A 12,445-nucleotide genomic window follows, 5' to 3' on the forward strand; every position below is an offset into this window, starting at 1 on the left:
ATAATTGAAGGGAATTGATCACCTAGAACATTAATTTCATGTTGAGATCTATAGATTCCTAATTTCTCTTTTTTGTTCATAAACCCCATTCCATAGGTTGGGATTTGGGTCTTGAATAGAAGTAAGGGTTGAATGATGTTTCTTCTTGATTCTAATTTCATAATTCGAATATGATTAGTCTTCTATTATCACGAGGCACAAAGGAAGGGCAAGACTAAGGTTTTGACTGTTAGAGATTTGTTGTTCAGCTTTCCAGGTAGGTTACGGTTTACCTTATGGTGAGACTTTGATTAGCGAAGCATATGTTCAGATGATATTATTGGAGAATGCATGTAAACATTCGGGTATGAAGTTGGGTTGGATATTGCATTAGGTTGGGCCTTGTTGAATGATTTGGGGGCTAGCCACCCCTTTGCGTTGTTGACTTATCTTGTTCTACTTAATTATTGGGTCATTGCCATGTTGAGACATTGGATATTGGAGATTAGTGATATATCATGATTATGATATTGCGGTACCTTACTTTGATTTGATATTGAGATGAGAATTGTGATTCCATTGTGGCTTATTATATAGCCGTATTTTTTTTTATATTACTTGTGTGCCATGTGTGGTACTGTTTGGGATTGGATTGGTTATTTCATATTACATTGTATCGTATTCATACTCATTTCCATGATACATTGATATTGCCTTATTATGGTACTGATGATGGAAAGTGAGAAGGAAATACAGATGCATTGAGGCATATTTGATACGAGTCATCTCTAGACTGTGTGCGGAGTGACCGGTACTATTCTGAGACTTACTATATATCGAGTCATCTCTGCGTTGTGTGAAGAATGACTGATATGAGGTATATTGGTTAGATATGGAGTCATCTCTGGGCTGTGTGTGGAGTGACTAGTACTTGGACTCCGCGGGTCCCCCATGGGTTGTGTTGCTGAGATATAATGTTCCATCATCGGAGTACATGTGTACGATGCATATGCATTGCATTCATCATTCATACATTAATGCATTGGATTGTACCTCTTGGTTTTCTGTGATATGGTTGTGATATGATTGTGATATACTGGTTCGGATTGGTTATACTGAGACTTGGCATAGTTGGGTTTAGATGCTATAACATACGTGATGACTTGTATCGGGGTTATTGATTCGGGTTGACTTGTACCTTGATATTTTATGTGTTTATCTTGCTTTATTGTCTTTATATATGGTAGCTAGTCTTAGTCGGCCTATGATACCTACCAGTACTTGTTGTTTGTACTAACCTACATTTGCTGCATTCTTTTATGAATGCAGAGTACCAGGTTGGATCTGCTTTTACCCTCCCCCCCCCCTCCGGCTGATTATCATGGTTATTGCCGAGTCTATTCAGAGTGAGCATGAGGACGTTCGCTGCCCGAAGACTCTTCTTACTATTTATGTCTTATTCCTATTTCGACACATCATTTGACGTTTTTATGTATTGTTTAGACTCGTAGTATTGGTAGAGCTCTTGTATGACCAAACGAGATACTGGGGTTGGATTTTCACTACTTCTGCACTTCTTTATATTATTATCGTGAGACTTACGTTATTCTATTTTCTTCCACTTTAGTTATGTTTGATGATTGTTGGGATAAGGGTTCGTCTACTGAGGTGGATAAGCTAGGTGCCCGCACGACTTAATAAAATTGGGTCGTGACATGGGTATTGTCTAGAAAAGAGGAAAGATGTGATTTATTCATGATATTGTGATATGTGTCCATGTGTGTCACAATTGGTATTGATAGATTCTTATTGGCATTGATATCATTCATGCATTCATACTCATACATTAGATCGGATTACGAGCGGCAACATATATTGGACTCGGTGTGTGTTGCAGCCACAGCCAGGTACATGGACTTTGCGGGTCCCCCATGGGTCATGACTGTCGAGGTGTGGAGTTATTTCGCTCGGAGCATGTGTGTATCATTGCATTGCATTTCATTGTACGTGCATTCATATTACATCCATCGACATCCCTGATTTGGTTGTTGCACTTATTGTATTGAATGGTGAGTTTTCACATTGATTTTCCTTGGTTGATTATTGACTTGAGTTGTCATGTGCCTGATTAATACATGCTTAGGGATTGATGGATTCGAAGATTAGAGACTTTCTCCTAGGCTATTACTCGAGGTTACGGAGATCTATTATTGGTTGTACTGGTGTTTGAGGTTATTCTGAGGAATCGTGGGAAACTTGGCAGACTTGCGTTTAGGTGCTTCACCATAGGCTATGATTCGGCTATTTGATCCTTCCGTACTTGAGTTCTTATTCTTGGACTGTGTTGTGCCTATACTTGATTGTGAGCATACTCTATTCTTCAGTCTCTTCCTTTATATATGTGAACTAACTGTTGTCGGCCTATGATGCCTACTCAGTACATGCTGTTTGTACTGATGCTACCTTACTACACTCCTTTTTGGGGTGTAGAGTTTGTGACAGGTTCTATTTCTGATCCTTGAGAGTATTTCCCCAAGACTGTGTTGTTGGAAACTTTGGGTGAGCTACTGCCAGATCTGTAGCCCGAGTTTCTATTTTTTGTATACTTGTCATCTACTTCCAGACAATATTCCTTTTGATGTTATGAGCCTTATATGGCAACATTCAGATAGTTCTTATTATATATTTAGACCTATGTGTTTATTAGTAGCTCTTGTACTGACTTAGACCAGATGCCTTGGGTAGAATATGTATTTCACACTTTTTTTTTAATTGATATTGAGATTTATTATTAATTACATTGTTCTTCCGCATTTGTAGTTTGTATGTTAGGTAAGGGAAGGGTTCGCCTACCAAGGTGGGAAACGGTAGGTGCCCGCACGTTCCCTGATTTGGGATGTGACAAGTTTGTATAGGAGCCCTAGGTTACTGTTATACCTCTCATTTTCGCTACGTTAAATTCGTGGGGTACTAGTCACATTGGTCTCGAGTACTAAGATTTTCCTCCGAGCTTACAATGATGTGGAGTATGTTATTTTATGTATACAAAGATTTAAGCTCATGACTTATAAGTTACAAGAGGATTAGAGTTTAAACGAATCGAATCGAATTAAGTTGCAGGACTGTGTAACTCGACGGGTAGAAGGACCGACCGTCTAGCAGAATGACGGACCATCGAGTCACCACCGTTGAGTCACCTCAGCCTCTGACCAAGGCTGCACAACGACAGTGCAACAGGATGAACCGTCAAGTGGAACGACAGTCCATCAAGTTGACCGTCAAAGTGCAAGGCGGTGGAAAATTTCTCTCTTTTATAAATTAAAAGGAGCCACAACTTGGGTCATTATTTTCACCCAAAAATCATATTTTTCTTGATTCTTCAAGCTCTCTCTACCATCTCTACTTATCCATACACCTCCTAAGCTAATTCAAGTGAAAACCAAGCTTCAAAACCCTAAGCTAGTTCATGAAAGATGATGGTCCTTGTTTTTAGTTGAAGTTGTGGTGGATTTGGTTTAAGAACAAGATTGTGTGAGTGATGTTCTTCAAGTATAAGGTATTCTCTTCCTTTTATTACATATATTAAGTTTATTTGGAGGATAGTAAGTCATAAAAGTGGAGGACATTATAGTAGGGAAAGTCATTAAGTATTGTGTTGTAGTTGTTGATTATGAATGGAAGTTGAAAGAAAGTTTTGGATTGATTTAAGTGTAAATTGTCTATAATTTTTTAACTATGTAATTTTGACTTTGTTATTGATATTTGGGTGTTGTTTGGAGGATTGGTGGAAGTAGAAGATATAAAGGAAATGTTGTCCGATTTTCGTTAGCTCAATTATTAGTTTAGTTGACCTTATGAGAGTTTCAATGGCTTGACCTTAGTATGAATTCTCTTAAATATAGATTTGCAAACTCGGGAGGGTAGGCGTTGAGTAGTAAGGAGACGACGAGGTATGTAAGGCTATTCCTCTCTTTCTTTGGCATGATCTTGGTGAACCAACATACACGTAACGTTAATCCGTAATGTTCCACTCTTAGAATTAGGGAGGACCCAATTGATTCATGCTCTACACAGTTATCTTCAAAAAGTCTTGCTTAGATCCAGTTTGGTCTTTAGAGTCACTTGTACTCCTACCATGTTTATGCATCTCATTGCATTTATATATATATATATATATTCAGCTGGTCATATGACGATACGATGATGATGATACGATGTTGATGAGGATGATGATGATGATTTAGACCCGAGACCCCTCAGGCGCTATATGCACGTATATTATGTATTGTATATATATATATATATATGGGATATGGGGAAGGTAACGGCATTATATACGCACTACCACCTGATCAACTGGGCATATGACGATACGATGATGATGATGATACGACGTTGATGATGATGATGATGATGATGATGTCGGCCGATACAATACGATGGGATCCTCACAGAGGCTTAACAGGCATTATATACGCATATGCATATATATATGTATGACCTTATGCATGCATGCATAAAGTTTATGTATATCATCAGCCCTCAGAGGTAGTTCAGATGCATGGTAATTATATACGTGATTTACTCGTGGACATGCTCGATACGCAGTTGCATTCACTTACATTATAGTTTCTTATGTCTCTCTTATGTTACTCCTATGCCTTACATACTCAGTACTTTGTCCGTACTGACATCCTTTTATTTGTGGACACTGCGTTCATGCCCGCAGGTAGACGGTACAGATTCTTAGGCGGCCATTTCAGCGTTGGTATAGGAGCACTCCACTTATTCCGGAGTTGCAACTCAGAGTGGTATGATTATTTTGTGTATATATGGGCATGGCGGGGTCCTATTCCGTCCTTACTACGATATGCATTCTATGTAGAGGCTCGTAGAGAGATGTGTACAGCTAGATGTTTTATGACCTCCTCGGTCTTTATTTTTGATATATCTCTTGGCAGCCATGTCGGCAAGTATATTTGGGCATGTGCCCCTTCCAATAATGATACTTATGAGTTAGTTTCATGGCCCACTCAGATATGACTATGGGATGTATGTTTCGAGGTAGTCGGTAGGCTAGCTTCGGGTGTCGTCATGGCCCTCTAGTTGGGTCGTGATAAAAGTGATATCAGAGAAGTTCGTCCTACGGTTTGTCTATGAGTCGTGTCCAGTAAAGTCTTGTTTATGGGTGTGAAGCACGCCACACTTATAAACAAGAGGCTGTAGGACATTTAGGAATGATTGACCTTTTTTTTCTCATCTTATATCGTGCGGTAGAGCCATGTTATAAGAGTTCCCTTTTTCTGACGATATGTTATGATTTCAGCGATGCCCGTGATGAGAAAAGCATCAGCCGCTGAGAAGGGCAAGTCAGTGGCAGGTAAGAGGACTGGACGGATACCGCCTATAGATGTTGAAGAGGGCGAGTCCCAGAATGAGGTTCCATCTCGGACCTCCCCATACTCTCGCCGCTCCGTAAGAGCATGGGAGGAGCCCTCATCCCCCCGCCTTTCCACCATATGCCTCGGGCTAGGAGATGAGAGAGGCTATTTAGTTATTGACCCAGCTAGTAGCCGCTCAAGCCAAACGTTAGGGTACTGATCTTGGTGATAGGGCTGTCCTTCAAAATTCTTTAGGTCGAAGCTGGATGAGGACACCAGAACTTTATAAATAGAATGCTGAGAACGTTGCGGGTAATGCATGCTTCACATACTGAGTCGGTATAGTTGGCTTCTTACAGGTTATGGGATGTGGCTGTTCATTAATATGATACCTGGATGTCTTCAAGAGGGGCTAGTGCACCTGCACCAGTATGGCAGGAGTTCGTAGATGCCTTCCTTCGACATAATTTGCCGCCAAAAATTGGTTGGGCCAGAGCTGACAGGTTCTTGAACCTTAGACAGGGGAATATGAGTGCTCGGGAGTATAGCTTTCATTTTAATTCATTGTCTAGGTATGGTCAAGCTATCATAGCTTACATGGGAGACCGTGTTTACCGGTTTTTGAGTGGATTGGGACCACATTTGATGGATGATTGCTTGATGCCCTCACTGTGCAAAGGAGTATGGATGTTCCCGCATTCGGACGCCGTAATCTTAAAGAGCGCCGACGGAAGAGGGTCGAGTGAGCGAGCAGATATGGGCCGGAAGTAGGCCGGATCTTCGAGATTCGATAGTGAGTTCGGAAGGGGTCCGAGGCCCCGGTTCTGCGTACGCCGGCTCGTTGGCCAGCCTAGTGCGCCCCGCTCACGGATTCCGGGACCAAGTTTGATAGACCCGCTCGTTTTGAGCAGCTTAGAGTTCGGGGCTTCCGGTTCCCGGATACGGTGGTTTCGATCGAGATAAGACCTTTTTCTTTGCCGATGTGCCCAAGTAGGATTAAGAAGTCGCGGTGCAGTGTCGCTTGGCTCTAAATGTTTGTTATACCTATGGTCGGCCAGGCCATGTTATGCGAGATTGTCCTTTGAGAGGTGGTAGAGGTGTGGTTCGGTAGGCAGACGTGTCCGCAAATTGGTACGTCATCATCCGTGCGCCCTCCGGGCGGACACTTCGAGGAGTGGCAGAGGTGTGGTTGACCGACGTGTGTCGCGTGTGCCGGTACTTCATCATCCGTGCACCCTCCTGGGCAGACTTCTCAGACTCCAGCCGGTCGTGGTAGAGGTAGAGGTGGAGCACTCAGTTTGAGCGGTCCTCAAAACAGTGTCTATGCATTGGTGGATCAATTGAGTCTTCACCCGACATTGTGACAGGTATACTATTAGTGTCTTCTCATGTTGTATATGCATTGATTGATCCGGGTTCTACATTATTGTGTGTTACTCCTTTTATTGCTGGTCGGTTTGGGGTGAAATCCGAGTCAATTAAACCTTTTGACGTGTCCACACCCGTTGGTGATCCGGTGATAGCTAGACGGGTATATAGGAGTTGCGTGGTTATAGTTTGTGATCATCGTACTACAACAGATTTGATTGAGTTAGATATGATCGATTTTGATGTAATCATGGGTATGGATTGGTTGGCTTCTTGCTATGCTAATGTTGATTGTAGGACAAAGATAGTTCGATTTCAGTTTCTAGGAGAGCTAGTTCTAGAGTCGAAGGGTAATAAAGCATCTCGAAGAAGCAGGTTTATTTCTTACCTCAAGGCAAGGAAGATGATTGCTAAGGGCTATATTTATCATTTAGTCCGGTTTTAGGACACAGAAGCAAAGCCACCAACCCTTCAGTCTGTTCCAAAGAGTCAATGAGTTTCCAGATGTATTTCCGGACGAGATTCCAAGTCTTCCACTAGAGCGAGAGATTGACTTTTCCATCGATGTATTGCAGATACTAAGCCAATATCTATTCCTCCTTATAGAATGACACCTGCAGAATTGAGGGAGTTGAAGGAGCGACTGAAGGATTTGCTTAGAAAAGGCTTTATCAGGCCTAGTTCGTCACCGTGGGGAGTGTTGACAGCCAATTTTTCCCTTCAAAAATTCAAATTAACTAGTTAAGCTTCTTGAATCACAAACAGAGTAAAAGAATTATTCAGAAAATCAAACATACTTTCTAAAACAGCTTTTGGTGACATTTTTGCCATTTCATTGGCAAAGTGCCCTAATATAATATTATGTATATTTTACATAATATTTTAGTATTAATTGTGTCTATTTTATCAAATTTGAAAATCAATTCGCAGAAAAAACAAGTGTTTGATTTAGTAGGTATTTTTAATTGTCAAAAATTAAAGTAATATTTTACTATGTTAAGTCAAGAAGCTTAATAAGTTAGTTGAATATTTAATTTATCTCAAGCTTATTTCAATTTGGTTGGCTTTGATTTGAATTGACTTGACCATTTCTACAAATGGAGGTTATAATTGAAATGCAAGGTCATCTTTTTTAATCTCCAAATCAGCCCAATGTTTCCTCAAGCCCAATTCATAACCCGGTCCACACAATTAAAATCCCCAATTCCCTTTTCTTTCCTTTTTCAAAAAAAAAAAAAAAAAAGAAAAAAAAAAGACAGAAGCTACACAAAAATGAAGGCTAATGAGCCTTTTCTTGGAACAACGGTAACAAAGCCATCTTTGGCTAACAATCTTTGCTCCTTTATGTCTCTATAGTAGTTGTTCGCCTATTTTTGGGCAAAGAATTAAACGCCCTTGTCTCCTTCTCCAGCAAATCAACAAAAGAAACGGTAACTCTCTTTTCCCGTTATCTTTTCCCTTTCCTTTTCGATTGAAAATGCAGAAAAGCATTAAAGATCTTTGTCTTCTTCTACTCATTTTGAATTTTGGAGTGGAATTGAAAGTGAATTTAAAATCCAAAAAGTTCCACATTGCTTGAAAGGTTAAAAACCTAGTCATTTGGTAGAATCCCCATTTTTTTTTATTTTTTTTTTGATTCAAGGGAGAGTTTTTTGGACAACCAAAAAAAAAAAGGTTTTAACACCCCAAGTTCCAGAAGTTTTAGTCTCTTTGCTCAAAACAAGAAATTTCTCTGGTAAGCTGTGTTCTTCAAATTATTGGAACAAGTTTAAAAGTTTTTCGAGTTCTGAGTCGGTTCGTCGTTGTTGGTGAAAGGTCGAAGGTGATCGTCAACTCTCATCGCCCCCATCGCCGCATCGAAAAAAGGTAATTCCCTTTTCTTGTCTTAGTTTTATTTTCATTTTTAGTTGTGTTGTTTCTTTTCTTTTCTTCAATCTGTGTAGGTTAGTTTAGTTTATTTTAGTCTTAATTTTGTTTTGAGATTAGATGAGTAGTTTTCTTCTCTATTCAGTTTAGTTCCATTTAAATTAGATAGTAAGTTTTCTTTATGTTCATTCGTTTTCCTTTCTTTTAAGTTGAGATTTTTATGTTACTTATGCGATTTGCCCGAGCATCCAGTCTTTTCCTACTATTCTTTATAAATCATGTCATTCTCAGTATTATTTGCCCCTTCAGATAAGCATGTACGTGACCATGTGTGCTAAAATTTAAGTCATTAAGTTCCTGTTAAAGGAAAGGGCATGAGAGAATCTTTTTTCCCTTCCTTTCCCATAAGTAACCAGAGTATATCTTTTGCCTGAAATTAACTTGATATTACAGTAATGAAGGATGAAACTACTTGTTATCGTATTGCAAGTACGCTTAAGGCTTGAAGCATGTATGTTCGGGTAATATTTTTCAATCCATTTGTGTGTTCATGTGTGAATAGATGATCACTGTAGTTTCAGATCAGTTTCTTCCTATCATTTCACTTTTCTGAAAGTTCTGATCTGTGTGGGAACATGGTGTGTTATAATCTGTGTTTTGACTAGTTTCGTGCGGACAAACACCTCAGGTGTGATTAGTTTTGCTAAGTGTCAAGGCTTTAGCTGTATCTGATTTAGAGTATGGTTAATTCTTCAAAGAATAAGTTAGTTTAATTTCAGTTATGTTTCTGTTTCATGTGAAGTTTATTTGATCGCTCAAGGTCGAGTAGTTTATCTTTCCTTCTTAGTATTTATGTGTAGAACATTAGCCAGCCCCCTCTCCCCTTTTAAGATGTCCTCTTGGGAGGTTCCAACCCCTCTCACACACAAAATCTTGAAAAAACTATCTGTCTCAAACCCCTGTTTTTAGTTAGTACACTGCTACTGCTATCTGAGAACCTGCTTTTAAAAGAAAATTGAAGGAATATCTATCATCTCTAATTACCTTCGACTCACCTAACTACTAGTGTGTGCTTTACAGTAACTTGCTATCTTTAGTTGGTTTATTTTTGCCTTTTTAAATCATTTTGTGTGCCACTTGAGTATGGTTAAAATTCTTTGGAGAAACTTAGTTTTAACTCATGAGTATATTCGTTTCAATTGTTGGATTTTTACTTGACCTTTGCTTATGTGCTTCTTGAAATCAAATCTTGTTCTTAAAAGATAAATTAAGGTTGCATTGTATTAATGTGCTATTGTATATTGAGGAAGAACCCCCTTTGTTGTCTGAACTTTTTTTTTTTTAGTTTGATGTTTAGCTTAGCGTTTATGATCAATCTTAAAGTTCCTTTCTGAGGTCTGTTAGGTTGAGTAAATACTCACAGTTTTTCTGGAAATTACACCAAGGTTTAACTATTAAGTTTTCTACTTAACAGTAGGCTCCAAGATTTCCAATTTTAGGAGTTAAGCTTCATCTTCTCTTGGTTTATGATTTCTGAACTTCGGTTATATTATGGGCTGTTTTCGATAGTTTTGAGACTGGACTCTTTTGTCATCCTAACTGAATTTTAAACAGGGAATGAGTTATGTTAATTTTAAACAAATGAAGTACTTTTCCCTCTATCTGTTACCACTCCAGTAAAACTACCCTTTGCTGCAATACTCATTCTTCACCCCTTCTTTTCTTTGCATGAACTGGGGATTTTCAAATCCTAAATGTCCTTGTGATATTTCCATGAGCTACATGCACATTGCTACTCTGCTTCTACATTTTGAAACATGGATTGCTGCTTTGCTGTTCGACTTTGGCTATAAATAAGTTGTTCATATTAAGGCAAAATATTGTCACACATAGCTGCTGCCTCGAGGAGACTCTTGCTACATTTGATATGAGCTGCTGTTGTGTTCTGAGAGGACTGGCCACCACGCTTTGATTCCCAGTTTGTTGAGATGAACTAATGTTAATATGGGCCGAGGTTATGCTCAGCATGTTCCCCTCAAAATGTTACACTTTGGCTGCCATATTTAGCTAGCTGCTATCGCAATCTTTGAGCTAATTTTTGGGCACTTTGAGGCTCGACGTGCTGTACTTTTGGCTACAATGTTTAGCTGGTTGTTATTGCATTTTTGAGTTGAATTTTAGGCAGCTTTAAGGACAAATGTTGTTGCTTTTCTAAAGACAAAGGGTTGTTATGTTTGCTGAAGTTCAAATGCTGTTATGTTGAAACTGCTACCATACTTTGAAGTATACTGTTGCCATCTGTTGAGAATAGCTGACACTGCTTTGGTATTCCACACTTGTGTGAACAGATACTATAGTTTGATGCTTTTGCTGCTGCACTCTAATATGATCAGATGCTACATTTGATTCGAACAGATACTACACAAAGGGCCGACGAGAAAATTCAATTTGAGGACATGCCTTGTCCGGAAAGGTTATCCCTCGGTTTAGGCAATGACGATACTTATAAATAAGATCACAAGATAGAAATAGACGAGCATATGGATGTGAACTAGTATGGCTAACAAGCAAACTAGTATTTGCAACCGCGACTTGACTTGGTTTCTAGCAAAAATTCAGAAGCATAAATCTGAGCCTCCGTAATCAAAGCTCTCAAATTTTGATACGAGTCCGAGGGATGTTAATTTTATGTTCATAATCATTTTGACTAACTACTTTTCTCTCCATTGTGTGAGGTACAAATAAAGTGAATCCGGGGGACGAAGAACTAGAAAAAGCATAGAAGAACTAGAAGAGCATAAGATTGCTAAAGGATTTGGGCCCAAGGCCGAAAAAGCTAAATTTTCTTCCCATTTGCTTTATTTTGTGTAAACATGTATTTTATGTCTACATTGATTTTATTTTTATTTTTAATACTTGTGTATTATTGAAACCCTTTAGAACTCAGTTGAAACCTTGCATAAGAAAAATGATTCAAGTTGTTTTCAAAAACCGTTTTGGGCCTTGGCCCGCATAAAGATAATAAAACAAAAGAAATTTCACTTAAATCCAAGTTGGAGAAGATGGCTTGTGGAATATGGTTGACCTTAAATGAGCTAAAATGGCTAAATAAGTGAAATCCTTTTCTTTATTTATACTTATAATATTCATGCTATTTTCTAAAAAGGGGAGATATACTTTTTTTCCCTATATATATATATATATAAGGATAGAATCATGACACTGGACCAAATTAGTGGAAAATCTACTTAAGAAAAATCTTAAGTGTGTTTTGGTCCGGAAATGAAGTTAATTTAATCCATTATAAACATTTTCTCAAAGAAAAATTAACTTTTCTTCCTTAACAGATAATTTTGCCAAAAAGTGGAGTTTTATGATATTAGCATGACAATTTTGCAAGAAAGAGACATTTTAGCAAATAATCACATTAATCACACATTGAAGCTCGAAGGTCAACCGTATTATATGGATCCTTAATAGTACGGTGCTTAAAACCATTCATCGGGGATCACCAGAACCCTTACCTCGAATTCTGGTTTAAAAGGATTTTTTCTTTGTTTGAATAAACCCTTTTAACTTGGTTTTCCCTAATTTTCCTTAATAAATTAGGTGGCGACTCTAAAAACATAAAATTCAATTAGAGCACCAACAACCTCTTAGTAACTTTTATACACCAGCGTAAAAGTAAACAGTAACAGATGGCCACTCTGCTGGGTATTTTCTAGGTTCTAACCATAAGGGTTTAAATATAATGTGATATAATTGTGATTATTTGCTTAATTGTTTACTTTCTTGCAAAATATAAATTGTCGTGCATTCATATCATAAATTTCGCCACTCCTGGCAAAAAA

At 38.5% G+C, this 12,445-nt stretch overlaps 1 long non-coding RNA gene across 1 annotated transcript; it reads left to right on the plus strand.

Moving 5' to 3' along the window:
- The first annotated feature begins 7,809 nt into the window (after window positions 1–7,809).
- Window positions 7,810–11,286, plus strand: LOC132068819 (uncharacterized). Its single transcript, XR_009417530.1, has 3 exons — window positions 7,810–8,125; window positions 8,324–8,594; window positions 11,010–11,286. It is a non-coding gene; the product is annotated as an uncharacterized LOC132068819 (long non-coding RNA).
- The last annotated feature ends 1,159 nt before the right edge of the window (window positions 11,287–12,445 follow it).

Source organism: Lycium ferocissimum, chromosome 8 (genome assembly GCF_029784015.1).
Source record: "Lycium ferocissimum isolate CSIRO_LF1 chromosome 8, AGI_CSIRO_Lferr_CH_V1, whole genome shotgun sequence".
Taxonomy (NCBI): Eukaryota; Viridiplantae; Streptophyta; class Magnoliopsida; order Solanales; family Solanaceae; genus Lycium; species Lycium ferocissimum.